Source organism: Mercenaria mercenaria, chromosome 3, assembly GCF_021730395.1.
Source record: "Mercenaria mercenaria strain notata chromosome 3, MADL_Memer_1, whole genome shotgun sequence".
In the NCBI taxonomy this organism is placed as follows: domain Eukaryota; kingdom Metazoa; phylum Mollusca; class Bivalvia; order Venerida; family Veneridae; genus Mercenaria; species Mercenaria mercenaria.
The window spans coordinates 23,422,989-23,431,269 of NC_069363.1; the positions used below are offsets into that span (position 1 = coordinate 23,422,989).

The window sequence follows — 8,281 nt, forward strand, 5'->3', positions numbered from 1 at the left end:
CTGGCTGCAACTTACTGAGAAAAATCACTAAAAAATCTGGTTTTAATTCGGATATTTAAAAAGAAGGTCATATTCTTTACCTTAAAATTGCTTTTATAATTACAATGATAAGACCATACTGATATTTATATCCTAAAAACTCACCAGAATTCAGCATTTGGCTTTTGAAATATTCAAAACCATCTATGGTACCACTTGAACAATGGTCTCACTCTTAATTAAAGTTCCTTTTTAGCTTTACTATTTGAAGGATAGGTAGAGGAATTGCACTCCCCACTTGTCAGCGTCCTGATTATTTCCACTTATGAGAATCGTTTTAAACTTTGCCCCCTATGTAAACTTAAAAATTTATGGTTAAGTGTTTTGCATGTAAGCTGGTATCTCAGTACCCAATGATGGGAATGGTTTGAAACTTCACACACTTGTTCACTTTGATAAGCTGACATGCATTGTATAGGTTCCATTTGTACCCTTTTCAACATTTGTATTCATTCATTTAACTTTCTTTACCGACAGGGCTATGGAATAGTCGAGCGTTTCTGTTCTCTGACAATTCTAGGTTTTCACGGCCAAGTTGTCATTATATAACGTAAACATAAAGTAACCGACAATCATATTTACAGTGTCGAAATTCTTTAGAATACAGGAATTGGCATTCACGAATTTCAAAACTTTCGGTGACAGGACCCCCATCACCCAATCCTACAGAAATGATAGAACATTTCCTAAAAGTAAGATGACCATTTTATCTAAAACAGTTCTCAATGATATCCAAGGGGTATGTTTCCCTTAGGAAAGGTTTTCCATGGACAAAAGAAGAAATGTAATTGAAATTTCCTAAAATTATATTTGAATATAAAATGTGTATGTTTGTGAAATATGCATAATTTTTTTCTTCTGTGATACATGGAGCGTGATTGCCTGTCGTGTATCTCATATTCGCTGATATGCAGAGTCGGTATCGAATATTCGTCCGTAAAAGATTAGTAAATCTACCAGTATTTCCAATTAATGATCCGATTGGACACGGTGTTAATATTGTTGAGGAGTTCTGCTATATTATGTTAGGAAACACGTCCAGTGATATTAGTTCGATGCTGAACAACGAAATTAGGGATAGCGAGTTCGAACCCCTACAGCTGAAGTTATTGTTGGTCTTCCGGAACGAGTTTTAATTGCAGACCCTTGTAAACCGTTTACAATTTTGTACGTAAAAGAAACAGGAAAGTTAACCAAAATGACTAATATTCATCTGGAGGGGCCGGAGCCATATAGTTGACGACATAAACATAACCTATTAACACTTCATTTTCTTTTAATCATCAGACGAAAATCGGAATAATGGTACGTACGTGGTGTCTGCACATCATAATATTACTTGAAAGTGTACACTGTCCATTTGTCTTAGTAAGTCGACATGAACTGGGCACTGCCTGTTTCCGTTACTGCGTCAATAATAATGCTCAAGAGTCAATATCTTTAGAAAACTACTGTAGCTTCAGATGAAAATAACCATTATGTTTCTATAGAAACCATTGATTTCCTGTTTACAATATTAGCGGCTTCCATTTATCGGGATATCGCATCCATTTTTTAATAATTAAGACTGTAATATATCTTTGTTGTTTCATCTTCATACAAAGTATCCACAAAACATTGTACATAGGTTGATATTCAATAGTGATATTCAGCGTAGTATGAAAACAATATGTATCCAATCATTTGAACAGCTTTCGAGCTTATTATCGCTTACGTATGATTTTCATCCGTGAATAAGAGGAAAGAATGATTTGATTTAATAGAGTTTAGAATGTCTCTAGTTAGTATAGGCCTACAAATGATGCAGCAATTTACATCGGATCTGAATTTAAAATCGATCGAGTACATCTGTTTCTCCAGCGTTTAAATAACAAACCACAAATAATAATATACTCAGCAGAAGCAATCTGTCAGGCGAAAAGAAGATCAACAGAGTGCGGATAATTACAAGGATAGTGATTGGGATGTAGGTTCAAGGGGGTAAGTACGTCTTGAATGCGATTCAGTAAGATTGCGTTGCGCATCATTTAATATATCTCTCTGTTATTTTTATTTTTATATTCTCGTACTTCTTACATATCTCAAGTTTGGTATAATCCTGTTAAGTATGAAAATATAGCCTTAGATGAAGCATTTAAGTTAGAGATTCTCTTCAGCCATTGTGAAAAAAATCGTGTAATTTGCTAACGATAACTTGTGATTCCAGAAATCTTTAATCACAAAGCGGTCGTTGTTTAAAAAATCAGCAAAGATATAAAGATACTTTACGTTGTAATCTCCGTTTATTTCTTAAAAATAAATTTAAGTTTTGATTTATTTATATTATATTTTACGCTTAAAATTAATTCATTTGAGGGACATAGAATCATAGAAAATATCTAATGTTATAAAAAGTCAAATGAAATCAGCTGTGTGTCTATGTAAGATTTTTTGTAAAATCACTGGATTAACAAAAGAAGCATTGTTCAGGCCTATATGCAAAATATAGAAGGAAAAAGTAAACAAGAAATGTCTTTAAAAAAGACAAACGGCGTAGATGTAATAATGTTTTGACGCATGGAAAATTCTGAATTAAACAGGATGTACAGTCTTGACCAGGAAGGGTGGTGGTGGTGGTGGTGTGTGTGTGTGTGTTTTGGGGGGGGGGGGGGGGGGGGTATTCGGAAATCCAAATTCACTCGCGAAAATAACCATTTGTAGTTTATTGCTCAAAACTAATTTTCAGTCTGTGTTAAACCTGACTTTAAATAATTTCTTACATTATTTGTTGCTTTTTTCTCTACAGCTGCTCTCTGATACAGATTTTTTGCTTTCAGATGGATAAATGTTAATGAAGATCCGTTATTAATAGAAATCAACAAACAAGTATATTCTGTAACACCATGCCTTTATATAGATGTCATTTTTTACTCAAGTTGTATATAGTATTGTCTAACTGCTAAACACACTTTTTTTATTTTTGTTGGGATTAACGTCACATCGACACAGTTATAGGTCCTATGGCAGCTTTTTATGGTGGAGGAAGACACAAGGTACCCCTCCATGCAGAGGGAACCTGGGTAGAACCACAGACCTTCGTGGCTTCCTCACATGGAGAATTCAACGCCGCGAAAGAGGTCACATTGATGAGAGGTAATGAAATATAAAATCAGCGACCTTCACCACTCGGCCACGGAAGCCCCTAAACTAATCTTTAATCATAAACCATATGATCAAGTTTTGAAAATATTGTTATAGAATACAAGTGATAAGATTATTTAAATAAAGACAAATTAAAACTCAACATCCTACTAACTGAATGCAAATATTTATAAGATATTGTAAAATATTAAAGTTAACATTTAAGGCGGACACAATTGGGAATAGTTTGATACTTTCCGTTCCTTTGTTTCATAATCGCAGATAAAGGACCATTTTCTTAATGTTGCAAGAGTACAAAAAGTGTTTCATACTGTGCATTTGTTCAATTCATATGGGAAATGAAATGTTAGTAAAGGTAGCCGTTTCTCCTCAGAAAACATCCAGGTATTGATTAAGACTAAAGCGCATGATGCAATTTGATAATGGCGAAGCATTTCCTAATGGAGAAAATTGCTTTCCTCCACGATTATATGGAATAAAATTACCATTTCATAAAGAGTGATATTGAAATCGCGATTTACAGATTTCGTTTTAATTAGTATTTTGCGTCAATGGAATGTAAATTGTCTTGAGGTCATCAGCATTATTTCCATCTTTATAATACAGTACATGAATAATAGCAGAATATTTTGTTAGTGAATAACACATCACTGCAATCACTAAATAACTTGTATTTTTATGACTTTATATAAAACTTCTTCTTTTGTATATACATGATAGCACATAACTCTTATGTATTAAGTTAAAGATTTTCGAGTTAATTTTATCTTTAATTTCTAAAAGCCATTAAGTGCACCTCATTAACTGCAATTTCCTTTTACCATGTTTACAGAAACAAAAGAAAGTTTCATTGAACATTTTTATACATATACTAATATTAAAATCAGACCAGTCCATTTATCAACACTGACCACAACGTTAACATCCCATGAATAGCAACAACACACATTTGACAAGTTTATAGAACGCACATTGTACACGTACACTGAAATATTGTAGCTTTTCCTTTAAAGTCTCCATTTCATAATAATCAAGTTATATCGTGTTTGATACATTTTGTTGAATTTACGTCGATGTATCAATTTTGCAAATTGATAATGTTTATCTAATAAATTTGCTACCTAAAGAACCCATGAATCGAAATAAACATTTGCAAATCAAAGTTGATATAAGTCAATAAAGTAAAAGAACGTTAGCATGTGTGACCACCCCTTGCGGTGTGGTACAAGCAATGACGTTTTGACTCATTAACGTTACGTGTCGTCGTAGGTGCAAAATTGCTTTCAATATCTCTATTATCTAGATATAATCAAATACAGGTGTTACGTCGCATGATTTCCACTTAATTTTACAATATTTAAAATGCGAAAACATTTAAATATTGGTGTGATTCTGACGTGTTAATGCGTTCTGAGCTAACTCAATACCATTCCGTGATTTACTTTTGTTTCTTTCCAGACTAACTTTTAAAACAGTCGATTGATTTTATGTAGCATTCCATCTCGGAGTGTTTGAGTCTTAACAGATCTTATTTTATGGATGATAAAACGTTGTACTATATAATATCTACAATTTGCTGTTGCACTGTTCTGAATTGTCTCTTTTAAAGAGAGTCAGAAATAATGATTTATCATGCCAGAAAAATTCAGAAAAAGACACCATTTGCCATTTATCAAACGTAAGTACAATTACACAACTTTGGTTATTTTGAAATATATTGCTTTTGCCAAGAAATGTTATATTTAGTCTGCTACCATACTGAACAAAACATGACTGACGTGCAGTGTTTTTGATTTGTTCCACTGAGACAACTGGTAACTGTCGCATGGCCTGCACAGCGTGAGGACTGATTACAGTTTACGTAACAAATTCTCAGAAATTGATGAAATTTTGTCTGAAAAAAGTAGTGGATGTGATATATTTTTCAGAGACTAAATTAGATACAGCTGTTTGTTGCTCCTGGATATAAGCCTGAGTGCAGAGATAGGAACTCTCACGCAGGAGGAACTGCATGTTTCATTAGGTCTGACATCCCTGTTAGAAGTAGAAGGATTTGGAAGAAGAAGATCTTGAAAGTATGACTTTTAAGGTTATATCGGTCAATATCATGTATCTGCAGACCCCATAAAATGAATCTGTTGTTGTTATTTTTTGTTGTTGTTTTTGTTGTTGTTTTTTGTTGTTGTTGTTGTTTGTTTTTAGAAAGTTTTGTAAGTATAGCTGATAAGTGTGTCACAAAATTTGAAAAACTGTAATGTTTCTAGGAGATATAAACTATGACTTACTCAGTGAAACTAAAGGGAAACCATTTCTTGACATTATTGACCTCCTTGACCTTGCAAATTTGGTCAGAAAGCCTACATGTTTCATAAAAAATATGCAGCCATCTTTTGTGGATGTGACAACTTACTAATTAAAACTGTTGTGCATGAGGACCCTGAACCTTACCATAGGTGTTTCAATTATAATTTTATTGGTACTGTTATTAACAATAAAGTGTCAAAATCTGAAAAGCCCAATTATGATTATGCTTAATGTAAGGAATATATATATCAGACCTGAAAAATATTCAAATTACAGAATCAGCTGATATAAACAATATGCACGATGCTTTTGAAAATGAAGTGATATCAGTTATTGATAAACATGTTCCTGCAAAACAAATGTATTAACGAAATGCCCAGTTACCATACATGAATAGAGAATTACGTAAGGTTATCAATAAAAACATGTTATATCACAATTACTTGAAAATAAAAATGCTAAAACATTGGACAAATACAGGATCTTAAGAAATACTGTAAAAAACGTAAAGAAAAGGTTTTAAAGTACTTCCAAGAGAGATGTGTCGGCGGTTGTAAGTCATCTGATTTTTGGGGAAATGCCAAGCCATAATTGTCAAGAAAATCAAATAACACCCATATATTAGTAAAATTGTTTAAAATGAGAAAGATAAAATTGTAACTGAAAATGTAGATGTTTCTGAAATATTAATGACCTTTTAACGAATGTTGCTAGGGATACTGGAAAGGATTTTGTCTTCCAACAGTAATAATCAACCTAACCTGTCTTAAATTGAGTAAACTAAACAGGCTTACCATATTTTACACTTTTGTATTGCCAAATTTTAACTTTTACTCACTTGCATGGCATTTCTGCTCTGAAACTTATACTAAAAATGGAAAAGATTAAAAAACGATCTGTGTACGATGATTATTCTTTCACATTTGCAGTTTTACCTGACAAAGCAAGTTTACCTTCATTACATGCACGCAGAACGCGAACTACGGCCTTGGAACATTTTAAGATAGTTACTGATATTGCACCACCTTTTTTGTCTGATCTTGTTGCTAAACAATCTACAGGTAGTTAAATATATTACAGGTGCCAGCTGTTTGAACATCATCTTATGGTAAAAAATCCTTCATGTATGCTGCGCCAGTGCTGTGGAGCTCGCTTAAAGAACACTTCGGGATGCAGCTTCAGCCAATGCAGAAGCCTCATATCTTGCAGTGGCAGAGACTGCAAGTGCAATTTGCTTGTAAACTAGGCCAGTGAGCTCCTACAGCATTGGTGGGGCCTGCGCAAAGTTTAATTAGTTATATGTGTATGTATGTGTATAAGACGCTCGGTTTTTTTTTTTGCATGTTGCTTTTTCCAATCTGTGTTAGCTTTTTGTGCTTTCGTGCCTGCTGCTATGAGGTTTTGTAGTGTCACAAATTATCTCCAGGTTCCCATGCTTGTATCTACTATTTTGTGTTTGCACTGACTGTAGATTTTCTTAGTTCGGCATTGCTTACTACTCAGTTATTTGTTATTTTTGTACATATGTACTATGTGCCTGTGTTTGTATGAATCGTACATGCATATGCTATTTATGACATTGTAAAATTCCTTTAGTTTTACTTGCAGTCTATTTATTTTCTTCTTGTTTTGCTTTGTTGCACTTGCTAACGTGTTTGTTTGCTTTTGTATTAGTGTTGCAAACTATGATATGCCAATCTATTGTACTTGTGTGTCTTTCCGTTCAATCCCTACAACCAATTACACGAACTGTTATATTTTAATAGTTTTTTTAAAGCTTTTGATTTATTCTCCCTCATTAAGTGACATCTTAGATAACATGGCTAAGCACTTGTCTTAGTTTTTAAATGTGTTTTCAAATTTTATTTCCATATTCCTTTTCTTAACATACTAGATTAAGTTTATAATTATACTATTAATATCTATATTATTATTGCAGCTTTTATACATCTGTTCTCACATATACTATTTCTTACTCTGTAGTCGGTTCAAAAGCTCGCATGAGCTTATATTGTACTTCTTTGCTATCTTGCAGACTTTAAATAAATCTTACCTTATCTTATCTTATTTTATCTTATTACATCAACCAGGCATGATCGTTTACAATCACACAGCGTTGGTTTACTACTATACAACAGACCTTAACTCTAGTTCGGTAGACACGGACAATGCAACGATTTCAAGTATGGAGAGGTTTGGAGACAATGAAACTTCACAACATCATACTTCCACGTCAGTTATTTGCAGTAATGCAACCGACGTCATATCGGAGAACCCCAGGACGTCGCATGACGCCCTTCTGTATATAGTAACGGTTCTGTTGTTTTATTCACTAAGTATGGTGATTCTTATGGTGAAATACATCAGGAGAGAAAGAGAAGAGGCAGAAATGGCACACTATTACTCGGAATATGTATCACGTGAAAAGTTCAAAACACCAAAATTTGAGATACAAAATTATATGAATTTATTAAAGTATAAACAGGAGTATATTTCTGAAAGAAGAAAAGGTGTCAGAGACGAAGGTAGTACTGCTTGTATAAATGTGCCTTTAGTGCCTGATAAAGAACAAAGTGATGAGCAAGTCAAAGTTACAACATGTGTTGACTTAAGAATATAAGAAATACATTGCTTACGCTTATGTAATTTTACTTCTAAGTTATCTAATATTATTTATTTACAAGAGAACTTTAAATAGCAATGCTTTATCAGACGGAGCACAGAACCAAAACTTTCATAGAAGAGGTATTGCACATGCATGTTTCATTAGGTCTAACATCCCTGCTAGGAGAAGGGA

At 33.4% G+C, this 8,281-nt stretch overlaps 1 long non-coding RNA gene across 1 annotated transcript; it reads left to right on the plus strand.

Moving 5' to 3' along the window:
• The first annotated feature begins 1,554 nt into the window (after positions 1 to 1,554).
• Positions 1,555 to 7,813, plus strand: LOC123525279 (uncharacterized). The gene is made up of 4 exons (XR_006681427.2): positions 1,555 to 2,019; positions 5,109 to 5,255; positions 6,565 to 6,592; positions 7,575 to 7,813. It is a non-coding gene; the product is annotated as an uncharacterized LOC123525279 (long non-coding RNA).
• Positions 7,814 to 8,281: the final 468 nt, after the last annotated feature.